The sequence below is a fragment of the Budorcas taxicolor genome, chromosome 7, assembly GCF_023091745.1.
Source record: "Budorcas taxicolor isolate Tak-1 chromosome 7, Takin1.1, whole genome shotgun sequence".
NCBI classification, from domain to species: Eukaryota; Metazoa; Chordata; class Mammalia; order Artiodactyla; family Bovidae; genus Budorcas; species Budorcas taxicolor.
This window is the reverse complement of record NC_068916.1, coordinates 17,764,495-17,780,389: the sequence shown is the minus strand read 5'-3', so window position 1 is coordinate 17,780,389 and position 15,895 is coordinate 17,764,495. Positions and strand designations below refer to the sequence as shown.

At 46.3% G+C, this 15,895-nt stretch overlaps 1 pseudogene; it reads right to left on the bottom strand.

Annotated features, from left to right (window-relative positions):
* Positions 1-9,534: 9,534 nt before the first annotated feature.
* Positions 9,535-14,733, bottom strand: LOC128050334 (tumor necrosis factor ligand superfamily member 14-like; annotated as a pseudogene).
* Positions 14,734-15,895: the final 1,162 nt, after the last annotated feature.

Genomic DNA, 15,895 nt, shown 5'->3' with positions numbered 1-15,895 from the left:
GAATAAGGACAGACTTTTGATAGATTGCCTTTCTAAATTAAAGTGTCTACAGAAGCTAATGCAACAATGTAAATCAACTACACTTCAGTAAAAAATTTATTAAAAGATAAAGTGTCTCAGAAAATGTCCAAAAGAACAGAAGTAAGATGTGTAACTTCTAAACTAAGTGTAAGAGAAAAATGGAATGACCAAAATTCCAAACAAGGCAAGGAAGGTGAGAAAAAGAAATTAGCAAAAAGAAATATAGTACAGAAAGTACCTAATAAGTCCAAACACATTAGGAACTGCAATCAATGTAGATAGATAGTCTAAATCTACAGGAGTCCATACAGTGCACAAGCCGTACGTCACAACTGAGCATTTGAAATGGGCATGGTCTGAACTGAGGCGTGCTGTTAGGGTGAAATGCACCCCCAAATTTGGAGACCTGGGATTTTTGAAAAAGTAAAATATTACTTATATTGATTCTTTTTTGCGGTGATAACATTTTGGATATGCTGTTAAATAAAACATGTTATTAAAATGAATTTCACCATTTTGTTCATCTTTTGATTGTGGCTGCTAGAAAAATTTAAATTAGAGAGATGGCACACTTTACATTGCTATTGGACAGTATCAGTACAGTGTGGGGCAGTGTGTGTGCTGTCATGCCCAGCTCTTTGCAACTCTGGACTGTAGCCCACCAGGCTCCTCTGTCCATGGGATTTCCCAGACAAGAACACTGGAGTGGGTCTCCATTCCCTCCTCCAGGGGATCCGGTACAACACTTGAATTAAAAGACAAATATTTTCTGGCTGGCTAAGAAAAAATTAAAATCCAGAAACATATTGCTTGCATTTAAACTTACACAATATAACAAGTTGCCATTAAAGGATGTCAACAGCCAGAAGGAAAGTTTGTTTAAGTCTATTATTATTGGATGGCATCCTTTTTTTTTTTTTTGGCTGGGCAATGCAGTATGTGGATTCTTAGTTCCGCAACGAGGCATGGAACCTGCCCCCCTGCAGAGAAAGCACAGAGTTGTAACCCCTGGACCACCAAGGAAATCCTGGACTGCATAGACTTTAATGTAGGAAGCCTTACTAGGTATAACTAAGTCTTTGTCATGAAAATGAGACAGTTCTAAATGTGTATGCACTTAGTAATGGTATCACAATAAGTAAAGCAAGAATCGACAGAAGTACTCAAACATGTATGTAGTATGAATTGAAATGTGCTACTGATGTAAAATGCTCCAAAGAATTTGAAGACCTGAAATAGAGGGCGGGGTATCTAAAATACCTTACATTAGGTAACTACATCACCAAAGTGGGAGATTTTTACAGCATCCTTCTTAGCAATTGATACTCCAGCCAGACAAAAAGTGAGGATATACCACAGAAGATGAAAACTAACTTTAAAAAAATACATGCACTCCAATGTTCATAGCAGCACCACAGACATAGCCAAGACATGGCAGCAACCTAAATGTCGACAGATGAATGGTTAAAGATGTGGTACATAGGCACAGTAGAATATTACTCAGCTGTAAAAAAGGTGAGATAATGCCATTTGCAGCAACATGGGTGGACCTAGAGATGATCATACTGAGTGAACTAAGTCAGAGAAAGACAAACACCACATGTATCACTTACATGTGTGTTTTATTTATTTGGCTATGCTAGGTCTCAGTTGTGGCTCATGGGATCATGGATCTTTAGTTGCAGTGTGCAAACTCTTATTTGTAGCATGTGGAATCTAGTTCCCTGATCAGGGACTGATGCCAGCCTCCTGCATTGGAAGCTCCAAGTCTTAGCCACTGGACCAGCAGGGAAGTCCCATGGAATTAAAAAAAAAAAAAAGATTCAAATGAACTTATTTACAGAACAGAAATAGACTCACATAGAAAGCAAATTTATACTTACCAAAGGGGAAAGGGAGGGAGGGATAAATTGGAAATTAGGGATTAACAGATATGCACTACTATATATAAAATAGATAATCAACATGGACCTATTTATAGCACAGAAAACTGTATTCAGTATCTTGTAATTACCTATAATGGAAAAGAATCTGAAAAAGAATATCTCTCTATATATATATGTAACTGAATCACTTTGCTGTATACTGGAAACATTGTAAATCAATTCTACTTCAATTTAAAAATAGTAATGATCTGGATTTGAACAACACAGTAAGCAAGCTTGATCATGAAACATGCACAGACTCTCTGAAAAATACACAGCAAATATTTGAGGAGCCAGTTGGAATGTAAAATGGTGTAGCCACAATGGAAACACAGTGCGGCGATTCCTCAAAAAATTTAAATGGCCAGTATTTAGTGTTTTGAAAAGAAGAAACATGATCAACTTCAAATTAGAAATATTATCAAGGAGAAAGAGGACCTAATTACAGAGACTGCAGATGCTGAGGAAACGTTAAGAAAACATAGAAGCTTCCTTGGTAGCTCAATGGTAAAGGATCATCCTGCCAGTGCAGGAAACACAGGTTCCATCCCTGGTCCTGGAAGATCTCCACAAGCCCCGGAGCAACTGAGCCCAAATGCCACAACTACTGAGCTTGTGCTCTAGAGTCCAAGAGCTGCAGCTACGGAAGCCGGCATAGAGAGGCCACTCCAGTGAGAACCCTGTGCACCACAACTGCAGAGTGACCTCTGCTCTTTGCAGCTAAAGAAAAGCCTGCACACAGTAACAAAGACCCAGCACAGCCCAAAAAAAAAAATAATAAAAAAAATAAATTAAAAAGTATTATCAGTGAGAAAGGGGACATAATTATTGAGGCTGCAGAGGTTGAAGAAGCATTAAGACATAGAGAAGGATGAACATTTTATTCACCAATATAACATCTATTCACCCATCACTGAGAAAATGTAGATAAAATATCCACATTTCTAGAAAAATGTAACTTAACCCAGATCACTAAAAAACACATCTAAAGAATTGAAATAAAGCAGAGGCATCACTTTGCCAACAAAGGTCTGTGAAGTCAAAGCTGTGGTTTTCCCAGTAGCCAAGTACAGATGTGAGAGTTGGACCATAAAGAAGGCTGAGTGCCGAAGAATTGATGCTTTCAAACTGTGGTGTTGGAGAAGACTCTTGAGAGACCTTTGGACTGCAAAGAGATCAAACCAGTCAATCCTAAAGGAAATCAACCCTGAATAGTCATTGGAAGGACTGATGCTGAAGCTGAAGCTCCAATACTTTGGCCATTTAATGCAAAGAGCTGACTCATTGGAAAATACCCTGATGCTGGAAAAGATTGAGGGCAGGAGGAGAAGGGAGTGACAGAGGATGAGATGGTTGGAAGGCATCACCAACTCACTGGACATGAGTTTGAACAAACTATGGGAGATAGTGAAGGACAGAGAACCCGGATGTGCTGTAGTTCATGGGGTCACAAAGAATCGGACATGACTTAGCGACTGAACAACAAAGAATTGAAAGCTCATTAAAGACATTGAATAATAACCTAGAAGAGGCTGGAGTCCTGTTCCCCATTGCAGAGAGACGGCAGGTCCCCGAAGAGGAAATGACTCAATGGTGTCTCTGGGCAGCTGAAGCCACAGAGCGCCTCAAAGAGTTTCCTGTACCTAAACCCAGCCTGAATACCGGCCTCCTGAGCAAGGCTCAGGAGTAGCAGAGAATGCACCACTTTAGAGAGACTATAGGGACATAAACAGGGTGGGTGGATCAGAAGAAACTGGGCACCATGTGCATGTGTGGCTTAAGAATCAGACGATGGGAGGGACATAGGTAAATCTATGGCTGATTCATGTTGACGTTTGGTAGAAACCAACAAAATAAAGCAATTATCCTTTCATTAAAAATAAAGAATCAGACAAGATCCCTTCTTCATTCTTTTTTTTAATGTTTCTAATTCCTTATTTTTTTTGAACTTTTAATTTTGTATCGGGGTATAGCCGATTAACAATGTTGTGGTAGTTTCAAGTGAACAGCGAAGGGACTCAGCCTTGATTTTGTCCCTTAAGACTCATTTCTGATTTCTGAGTTCCGAAACTGTAAGATAACCAATTTAGTACTGCCTTAAGCAGCAACAGCAACTAATACAACTAGGATGCATGAGTCCTCCTAGTTGTATTAGTCAACTAGGTCAATACAACTATCGACCACCACCCCCCGCAACAGGGTCATTGTGAGAATTCAGTGAGTTACTGTGAATTAAAGAAGACTGAATGCCAAATCACTGATGCTTTTGAGTTGTGGTGAACTGACTCAATGGGGAAGACTCTGATGCTGGGAAAGACTGAAGGCAAAAGGAGAGGGGGTCAACAGAGGATTAGATGGTTGTATGGTGTCATCGACTCAATGGACATGAGTTCTCATGAGTTTGCTCAAACTCCGGGAGATAGTGAAGGACAGGGAAGCCTGGCGCACTGCAACACATGGGGTCACAAAGAGTCAGACATGAACGACTTTCAAGTGAAGAACAGCAGTGCACTTAGCACAGTGCCTGGCATGCGGTGCGTGCATTAGTATGACCTGTAATTAAGGATCATTATTGTTTTAAGAAAACCAGCTGTGCAGACGTGATGATGAAAGGCAGCTGACACTCAGTCTTCAAGTGGAAGACCATGGAGAGGAGTGGATGCCGGGAGCCAGCGTGAGGAATCCCACCCATGACAAGGTCATGTGGAGAGGCCTGATGGGCAAGGTGAGTCAGGTCTCGAGGGGTCCTCTGTCTGAGCATCTACCCCGAAACCAAAATCTGTCTGTTTACTGTCTGCTATACTATATTCTTCTGACACTCTCTGGAAAAAGTTAACTCAGGACTTCAGTCTTCTGCATTTGAAAGGAGTGTTTCAGTTCAAACCCCCTCTGAAAACTCTCTATCTTGCTTAACAGGTTCCCCCGGAACTTTTTACAACTTGTGAATTGCTTACAGCCCCCCAACCACGAGAGGCACAAAGCTTAAAGCATCTTAAAGATACAGAGCCTTTTCTAAGAGCTAAAAATTATATTGGTGATGGGATTTCACTGTTGACTCAATGATTGCTGCCAGGCCTCCATATTCTTTATCTTTTAGGCACCTGGGAGGATATTAATCAATGTAATTGGGATATAGAAAAAGGTATATAGTAGTTTTGATGTTATCAACACTAGACTTTTGAGTTAATTACTTTTGTTATAAATCACTGTACTTCTTTTACTTGTTATAAATTGCTGTATCTTTGCTATGTAAGAATGTAACTTTATTTAGTGTTTTCTGAGAGAGGCCCCAGACTTTGTGAAGAACAACACAAATAAGTCTTCTGGTTAACAAACCCTTATCAGAAAAGGGCCATAAAATGTTATTGGCCCTCTGGCCGGAAGATGATGTAAATCACCTAAGGCTTGTGTATACAACTAGATATGCAGAGAGAAAAACCTGGTTTTGATAAGAGTCTGGGCTGCTAACGCTGCATAACTGCATTACCCATTGATCTTGCTGTACAAAAAAAGGTATGAAAGGCATTTCTGGACAATAGAGATTGGGCCAGTCACTGGACTGGTTTCCCCCGTGTCTCCTCTTTACTCTAATTTCTGGCTGAATTCCCATCTGGGGTGTGGAGGCTCGCCATGTCTACTTACTTGTCCCGGCTTTTAAGATCCATGCGAGGGGGAGCCCAAGGTGGGGCACCCCTCACTATTCAAGAGTACGCTGGTGGCCTAACATAGATGGTGCAAGTTCCTTGTCTTGGAACATTATTGGTTTTCCATGTAAACCAAGTTATTCAGCCTCTTTTCTTCATTAAATTTACCCACTATACTATTTCTTCCTAATCTCTTTTAATATTTCTAAATAAATACGTTTTTTCCTTGCCTACGCTGTTCACCCTTCGAATTCCCTGGATCCATTGGGGCTTGACCCCAGCAGGTGGAGTCTGGTGAGCTGGTGAGCTGACGTCCTCTCCACAGAGGGCAGCTGCTATCCAACCTGGGTTGCCGTCACAGCTCCCAACTTGCCAAGAAATCTCGATTTGTCCTGTGCAAAGTTTCATAACCTTTAAACACTGGCTACTAAGTGCTGTTTGAAAAACACACTCGGTGATTAGACGTGATCTTACATCTACAGACGTAAGATCACCTTATGTAATAACTGAAAAGAATCGGAAAAAAATTTTTTTTGAAGTTTTGATACTTTATTTTTGTTTGTTTGGGCCACATGGCATGCAGGTTCTTCCCCAGTCATGCAGATTCTGTTTCTTGGAGACGATGCATCTCAGTGTTTGTATGCCATAGTAACGCAGCAGGGAGGGGCATAGGGTCATCACAGGAAAGTAGGAAACAATTTAATTGCTATGATATTTCCTTCTATTACCTCTGGATCCTGGCAAGTGATGGGGAGAAGGAGAAGACTTTTCTGTTCCAGGGCTGGGGGTCGGGGGTTGTATTGAGTGAAGACAGGAGACTTTGGGTATTGAGAACGTATTGGGGCGGGGAGGGGGTGAAATCGGAAAAGATATCGGTGGTGTTAGTGGAAATCAAGTAGACAGGCTTCTAAGAAGTTGTAAATAGGTCACTGGCCTGGGCTGGGGGCTTCCTGCTCCCGCACTTTATCTGAAATCAAAGCCCCTCCCAAAGGTGATCTTAGGAGGCTCAACTCTGTAGAGGTTCCATCCCCAGGCAGATGTTGGTGGCTGCTGGTGACTTTGATGAGTCCCCCTCATACACACACGCACACACCCCGGCCTTCTCATCAAAGCCACGGAAACAGAAAGACCACGAAGAGAGAAAAGGAAACTCCAGCAAGGGTGGAGGCTGGGCCCCTGGGGCTGTTTCTCCTCCCACCAGCCCAGCCAGGGAGGCATGAAGCTGGGTGCCCTTGGTGTGGGCAGAGTGGGGTGGGGGAGGCACCTGAGCCTTGGTCGCTGCATCTGGAAAGTGGGGGCAACAGCAACTCCTGCCCAGAGGTGCAGATGAAGATGTGACTCGCCACCTATGGCTGATTCACGTTGATGTTTGACAGAAAACAACAAAATTCTGTGAAGAAATTATCCTTCATTTAAAAAATAAATTTAAAAGATGTGACTTGCACAAGATGTCTGGGGCAGGGGACATGCCTGACAGATGCTCTCCTTAATATCTCTAAATGACACTTGTGTACTTATGGATCTCTTCCTGCATACCAGGCACCATACCAAGTGGCTTTTTTCCTCATCTAATTTTAAAATTCACTGTTTCGTTCTTTTTTGAAAAATTTATTTATTTGGCTGCACTGGGTCTTAGTTGTGGCATGAGGGATATTTAGTTTCAGCACTCAAACTCTCAGTTGCGGTATGTGGGATCTAGTTCCCTGACCAGGGCTTGAATCGGGGCCCCCTGCATTGGGAGTTGCGGAGTCTTAGCCATTGGACCAGGAAAGTCCCTCCTCATCTGATTTCATCTTTACAATAAGCCCAGGAGGTGAGAATCCTTGTTACCTAGTATTTCACAGATGAGGAAACTGGGCATGGAGAGGTGATGGGGTTTGCTCCTGTGTCACATGGCCAGGAAATGACAGAGTAGACTTGGAACCCAAGACCATCAGATGGCAAAGCTGGTTCCCTTCCCCCCTTTACCAGGCAACTGTGTCAACAATAACAAGAGTGAGTCATTCTCTGGGGTCTGAGCTGTGATCCTAGGGTCCAGGGAAACCTTGCTTCCTGGGTCCATGCTCATATGCATAAAACATCAGGTCTGTAAGCATATCATTACCTGTCCCTCCCCACACTCTTGGATGCCCTGTTACCCCAAGCTCCCAGCTGGCTGGGTAGAGTGCCAGTCTGTGCTGAATGTCGGCAAGAAGGGTACTGAAGTGTGTAGCCTCTGCTTTCTCAGGAACTGTGGATTTGAGGCTAGAGCACACCTGGGCACCAGGTCTCTGGCTTCCCTGCTAAACCTCCTGCATGGAGTTGGGTCAGCTGGGTTCAGAGTTCTCAGCTGTAAAAGTGACCTCTGTGGGTCATTCCATCTGTCCCTGGGCCTCCATGAGCCACCTGCCCCTTAAGAACTAGACAGGCCAGCTGCAACGTTCAGCATTTATTTCCAAGGCCAGTGGTCCAAGGGCTACAGACTAAGTCTGGTCCTTACCCCAGGATGTGAGGTGGCTGGGAAGAACTGGCTATGTGTGTTTGTCATTGTGAGGCTGCGAGTGTGTGTGATGGGTGTGACTGTGATGCAGCATGTGGAAGTCTGACATAGAAGCATCGCATCCCATGTGTCATACGTGGTATGACTGTACGGCCCAGTGTGGGTGACGGGCTGTGATGATGACTTGTGCGTGACTGTGTCGTACATGGTTGTAATGCAGTGTCTGTGACTGAGGGTTTGCTCTGCCGTCTAGGACTTCCAGGTTGTGTGAGAATCTGATGTTTGGTGTGTATGTGTCTAAGGTTGTCAAGGAGTGGCTGAGCTTGTGATTCTCTGGGATGCTGTAGCTGTGATGACAGTTGATTTCTTTCACTTTTGCTACCCTTTCTTTCTCTTTCCTTTCACTCTTCATTTCCACCTTTTCTTTCTTTCTCTATCAATCCGTCTTTCTTTCCTTTCACCCTCCTTTTTTTCTACCTTTCTTTCACCTTTTCTTCCTTCCTTCCTTTCCACCTTTATTTCTTTTTTGTCTTTAACTAACCATCTTTCTCTTCTTTCACCTTTTCTTTCTTTCCACCTGTCTTTCATTTTTCCTCCCTTCTCTCCCTTGCTTCTCTCTCTCTTTTTCTTTTTCTCTCTTGAAACATTTTCCAAGTGCCTGTGCAGCAGCCTCTGGCTTGGGTGCTGAAACAGCAGTGCTGGGTGTCAGCCAACCTGTGGATGATATACACCGGGAGCCAGAAACGAACCACAGAGGGAAAATTTACACCATGGAAATGGGTGTCCCCTCCTGGGACAGCTGTTTGTTGAACACCTCCCAGCAAGTCCCTACGCCTGTTTCTCTGAGGGTAGCTTCGTGGCCAGGCTGTGGTGTGGCCGCAAGCCCCATGGGTGGAACTTGGGTCATGACTATGACCATGGGTAGGGCTGGGCTGGGCTGGGCTCTCCAAGGTGGGTGAGTCTTGATGATAAATCCTCTCCACCCCTTACCAGACTTCGCCCACACTTGTAAGAGGGTAGAGGGTGTTAAGAAATTTTCTGTTCTCAGGCAACTCCCCAGACCCCCATGTCCCACTTTAATCTGAATCAGAAGTATAAATACAATTTCCTGTCTTAGCCAACCACCACCACCATCACCATGTCCCTTAGATCTGATTCGGGAGTATAAATAGCCACCCCTCACCCCTTCCTGAATATCAAGATCAGCTTTAGCCCCTGCCTGGGGGCTAACAGACCCCCCAGTGTTGTCCAGGCAGGGCCTGCAGTCTCCTTTGGTCCTTCAGAGGTGCCTGCTGGTTCTTGGGGCAGCTGCATTCTCGCTAGTCCCCACTGAGCTCTCCACCTGTCAACTTTGAGTGTCCCCCAGGCCCGCTCTGAAAACCTCCTGTTCTTCTGTGTCCAGAGGCATCCTCTGAGGTCTCTTACTTGTTGGAGACGCAGGTTGGATTAGCCCCGACCACGTCCTTCACACCATGAAGGCCCCAAAGTAGGAGCGTGTGCCGTTGTGGGCTTGGATGCGCACTCGCCCGGCATACGTACCACCACCTCGTCCCCCACGTCCAGGTGGACCATTCCACCCAGGAAGCTGCTGTCCCACCACACCTGGGAGCCGTCTGCTCACCCGCACTGCGACCACCGGTTGACCAGCAGCTCCACCTCCTCGGGGTAGCTGGCGGTGCGCTTGTTCAGCCCGTGGGTGATGGGCAGGCAGCCGGTCAATCCCTGGGAGCAGCCCGTACCACCCAGCTGCACCTTGGAGTAGATGTAGTAGTAGCCGGCCTGGGCGACCACCAGGGCCCCATCCCGGTAGCTAAGGCCCCTCAAGAAGGCCAGGCCCAGTTTCGTCTCCCACCGCAGCGGGCCTTCCTTGCCAGTCCGGCTGAAGTCGGCCCCTGTGGAGGGAGACAGAGCAGGGCTGGTGAGCGCACGTTTCCTGCTCGCAGTGGGACCCCGGGCCAGTCGCCAGCCCTCTCTGAGCGCCACCTTGCTCTGTGCTGGGCTTTAAATGTATGCGCTCACTTCATCCTCACTTTACAGGCAGGGGAACTGAAGCACAGTAAGTGGCAAAGTAACTTGCTTATCCTCCATCTTAACGCTTTCACCCCCTTCTTGCAGGCGGGGAAACCGAGGCACAGAGCAATGGATTCGCCCAAACCGTCAGAAATTGTTAAGTGGCAGAACTAAGGATTTAAGCAAAACACATCATGGCCCAGCAGGTTATAACCTCTGTATGCCTCAGTCTCCCTCTCTGGAAAATGGAGCTATGAATAGTCCTGGCTAAGGATGGAATCAATGAAGAGGTGGAAAGCCCATCACAGTGTGAGCCAGAAAGTAAGCACCCTACAAGGGTTTATTCAATAAATGAAATTAGAAATTCGTGGACTCAGGCACTGTCTCTGCTCTGGGCAGCTTTGAAGAACTAATGAATAAAGGAGTACTCAGCCACCACTGGGGGGTCTGTCTGGTCGCCCCAAGACCCACTGAACCCTCTTACCCCTGCCAGGACTTGAGGGCCCCTCACCTGTGAGGTGTGCTGCTGGTTTGTCTTGCTTGGGCTTCTGCTCTGGAGAGAGAGAATCAGAGGTCAGAGGTGAAGGTCGTGGTGGGGGGTAAAGGGCCAGCCTCCAGAGGGGTCACCTAGTCCACCTCCTGGTGTCAACCTCACCCTTTCCGGAATGACCCAAACTTCTGCTTCTCCGGCCTGGGGGAGGGGCTTCCGTGGGGCTTGGGCCAGTTGTGCAAATTGCATTGGGCAATGGACTGAGGGGGTGGGGGCAGCATGGGAACCTTACCGTCCCCTCCTGGGCTGGAACGTGGGGGACCAGGACCCTGACTCACCTTGCAGCAGCTGCTCCCAGTGTTTTGCACTTTTGTCCTGAAAGTACAGAGCAGCCTCGTGGTGAGTATCTGTGGGGCCCACCCCCTGGTGTCACTCAGACCCATGGCCAAGAGGCACACACAGACCACGGGCACAGATGTCATCCTCCGTCGACTCCAAGGCCACGTGCAGGCCCCACCCCTACTCCCTGCCACCCAGCAGGCTCTTAACCAGCCAGGACCTCAGTTTTCCCCTCTTGTAAATGGACACATGGAAAATGCCTGGTTTGAATTCCCATGTGAAAAGTGTAATACAATGCCTGGCACAGAGCAAGTGCTATAGAAGTGTTTATTACATAAGTGCTAGGGAGCTCAGTCCCTGGATCAGGAAATGGCAACCCACTGGAGAAGGCAATGGCAATCCCTGCAGAAGAAAATGGCAACCCACTCCAGTATTCTTGCCTGGAGAATTCCAGGGCCTAGCAGGCTTCCATCTATGGGGTCGCAGAGTCAGACAGGACTGAAGTGACTTACCACATACACACACAGAAGATACACAGTCACCTGAATGGCTGGACACTTGTACATAAATGCAAACACGTGAATACAGACACATGGACACAGACCTGGACACACTGATAAGATACACATGGAGGCAGATACATGGGTGCAGGGTTTACAGATTCACTTGGGTCTGCACATACAGAGACCCAATAACAAAGACACACAGTCTGTGGACGAGTGAGGAAGTGGCTGTGTTGGTACACGTGTGTGGGATAGCAGCACAGGTCCAAGTGGGCCTGTGGCCATCAGGTCCAGCCATGAGCAGAAAAAGGACCCAGAAACAAAAAAGGCTGAGACTGCATGGGCATGGCATGGGACACAGAGACCTACAGGTGTGGCAGAGACATCCGCGGTCATAGGAAATGGATGCAGAGAGGCATGCTCACAGACTGAGACAAGTGGCTTAGTGACAGCCCCGATAGTGGTGATCAGGGTACTGCTGGTAATGACTAGCTAGGTCAGGGGCTTCCATGGTGGTCCAGCGGTTAAGACTCTAAACTTCCAATTTAAGGGCGAAGGTCTGACCCCACTGCTGTGCGACATGGCCAAAAAAATTTTTTTAATTAAAATATTTTTAAAAGTGGTCAAACTGAGGAATCAGATAAATATTTTAAACAAACAACTAGCCATGTCAGGATGGCGGTTCTGACTCTTTGCAACCCCATGGACTGCAGCCCACCAGGCTCCTCTGTCCATGGAATTCTCCAGGCGAGAATACTGGAGTGGGTTGCCATTGCCTCCTCCAAGGGATCCTCCCAACGCAGGGATCAAAATCGAATGTCCTGTGTCTTTTGCATTGGCAGGTGGATTCTTTATCACTGAGCAACCTGAGCAGTCTGCTCCTAAACAGCTAGGTTTTGTTAGTTCCCATCACTAGAAGTGCCAGGGTCCAGCCCCGGTGGATCCAGGGAATTCGAAGGTGGGGATGGAGTCGACGTCTTTGGAAAAATACATATTTAATCACAGATATAGAGAGATTAGAAATGGATAGTGTAGTAGGAAGATTAGTGGAGAAAAAGAGGCTGAATAACTTGGATTACATGGAATAACATCCATGCTCCAAATGGGAATTCAGCCAGAAAAACGGGAGCAAGAAAGAAGCGACATGGGGGAATCAGTCTTTCCGGAAACTGATCCAGTTTCTTTATTTTGGGGTTTGCTTATATTCCTTTTGTTACACATAGGGATGAATACAGTGTCACGTGGGAGTCAGCAGTCCTGACCTTTATCAAAATCAGGTGCTTCACATAAATGTATAAAAAAGGTACATCATCTTCTGGCCATGAGTGAGACCTGCTGACATTTTATGATCCTTTCTTTCTGATAACCAAAAAACTTATTTTTTCCAAGTGTGTTTTTTCTTAAACCAGGCACCACCCTCCAAATAAAGTTGCATTCCTATAGGGTGAGGGTGTAGTGAGTTACAATCAAGAAAGGAATTTATTTAACCCAAGGTTAACATGATTACTCTTAAAGGTTAATACTTATTTCTCCTATATGTTTAAAGGTTAATATTTATTTCTCCTATATGCTAGTTATATTCATTATAAGGGCAGGGAATATGGAGATTTAGCAGCAAACATCAACCCAACAAATGAAAATCCTTTCACCAATGCTCCACTTAAGATCTGTTTAGTCTTAAGATAGTGATAAAGTTACATTTTTACATAACAAGGACACAGTGATTTATAACAAAGTACAGTGATCTATTACAAAAGAGAAAATTCATTAACTCAAAAAATCTAGTATTGCTAACCTTAAAAAATACTATATTTCCTTTTCTACATTCCAAATACATTGATTAATATATTCCCAGGTGCCTAAGTATATGGAGGCCTGGCGGCAATCATTGACTCAACAAGAAGAAGAAGCCCTATGCTAATTAAGACTCTCAAAATACTTCAAAACTCTCTGTGCTGTTCATGGTTAAGAGGTAGTAAACAATCATGTGGCAGGAGTATGGATAATCCTGTCACACAAGCTAGTCTGTCAGCAGAGAGGTTTGACCTGAGACATCCTTGTCCCACCCAGAGCAGGGAATTAGCAGCAATTATTGACACAACAAATGAAAAACCCTTCACCAATATAATTCTTAACCAACCCACTATACTAATAATTTCTAATTCCCCAAAAGAATTTGCCTTTAGTAAGTCTAAAACATCTCGTGCCTCTCAGATTGGGAGGCTGTAAACAATCACATGTGGCTGGACAAACCTATACAGGTGGGCTAGATAACCTTCAGAGGAGTCCGTAAGCTGAAACACTCTTGTCACGCCCAGGAATTTTTATTGCCTTGGAGCTGCACGTTTACTCCTTCTCCGAGAGAACCGGTTATGGGGGAGAGCCCCCCGTAAAGTCAGAGGTGTGGGTGAGAGCATAAAACAGACTCTGGTTTTGGGGTTGGATGCTTGGGAACAGGGGGTTTCCTGAGGCTTGATCACGCCTTGTGTATGCCAACCCTCCTTTCTCATGACCTTTGCCATGGGCGGAGATCCTCACGCTGGCTCCCGGCAAGAAGAAATTATAATTATGTGATGCCATTGCAGTATTTATATACAAATCAATATGTTGTACACCTTAAACTTACACAATATGCTATGTCAATTATATCTCAATTTAAAAAAAAGTCAGTTCCCATTTATTGAATGGCTTCCTTGGTGGCTCAGACGGTAAAGCGTCTGCCTACAATGCGGGAGACCCGGGTTCAATCCCTGGGTCAGGAAGATCTCCTGGAGAAGGAAATGGCAACCCACTCCAGTATTCTTGCCTGGAAAATCCCATGGATGAGGAACCTGGTAGGCTACAGTTCGTGGGGTCGCAAAGAATCGGACACGACTGAGCGACTTCACTTCACTTTGCCTGTGCCACACATACAATATTCTGTTTTATTCCCTATGGAGACGCTTATTATCATGCCCATTTCATGGATGAGGAAACTGAGGTTCCAGAGGTGAATTAGCTTGCCTGGGACTGCTCTTAGTCTGTCCTCCATCTTTGCACACACACGTACAGATGCTCAGTGACATTGGCTTGGGGATCCCCACCCCACCCCAGTGGTGCTTACCTGCAGGGGGCCGCTAACCGCCTCTAGGCGCCAGTGCAGCTGCAGCAGGAACCAGCCCTGGACAGCCAGTCCAGCCACCACCAACAGCAGCGCGAGGCCCAGTCCCAGCTGGGCAGCACTGCAGGGCTGTCTCCTGCGGCTGTGCCCCAGCCTCCTGAATGGGATGTCTGTCTGTCCATCCACCATGAACAATGAGGGCCTTGCAACTGTCTCTTCCATGCCTGAGTGGACGAGGCCCCAAGATGCTTTGGGTCTGGCTGGCCTGGGTGAATCCTGCAGGCCAGGAGGGAGGAAACCACGATTGCCCAATACGCCTGGGCTTCTCACACTGCCAGCAGGCACTCGTGGGTCCCGGGGCTGCCTTTAGAGCTGGGGCTTGGCCCCTTCCCTTCCCCCACATGCCCTCCTCTCCTTCCTGTCTTCTCCCCACCCCCAGGCTGGCCCCATCTCACTCTCACTCAGAGCCTCTCACACTTTCCAGAGGCATCTGGAGATGTGACCCAGGTGGGGATGGGAGACAAAAAGCCCCAGCTTTCCCTTCTGATGGCATCAACCACGGGGTTGCCAAGTGTTTGCTGAGCACCTCGGCATCATTCACTTGGTCATCAAATGTTTGCTAAGCACCTCCTGTGTCCCAGGTACTGTTCTAGGTTTGGGGGCACAGCTGCGAGCAAGAGAGACAGATGTCCGTGGTCTTAAAGCACTCCTATTCTAGCGGAGTGAGAAAGACCAGCGTAGTAAGAAAATACTATAGAGTGCTTGAAATGGTAATACAGCGATGGGAAATGCCCACAAAGAGTGGTTTGTGTGTGTACCTGTGTGTGGGTGTGATTATGTGTGTGTATGAGTGTGTGGATGTGTGTGTGTGTAGCTGCAAGTGTGCACCTATGTGTGTAGTGGATGCATGCAGATGTGTGTGGGTGCATGTGTGTGCCTGTGCTTGAGTGCTTGTGTGTGTGTACACACTCCTGTGTGCACGCATGCAAGTTTGTGTGTGTGTGTGGTTTGTTTTTAAGTATTTATTTATTTATTTGGCTGTGCTGGGTCTTAGTTGAAGCATGTGGGATCTTTGATCTTCGTTGCGGCATTCGGGATCTTTAGTTGTGGCATGCGACCTCTTAGTTGCGGCATGTGGAATCTAGTTCCCTGTCCAGGGATCAAACCCAGGTCCCCTGCATTCAGAGTGGAGTCTTAGCCAGTGGACCACCAGTGAAGTCCCACTGAAACTCACAGTCAGAGGGTGGAACCACTGTCCACTCAGCTGACTAAAGCCAAGTCCTGGGAGTCCTCCTGGACCTCTCCTCCATCCTGTCATGATGTTCCACCCTCAGCAAGCCTTATGGATTCAACCTCTGAGCCAGATCCCAAATCCAGCCACCCA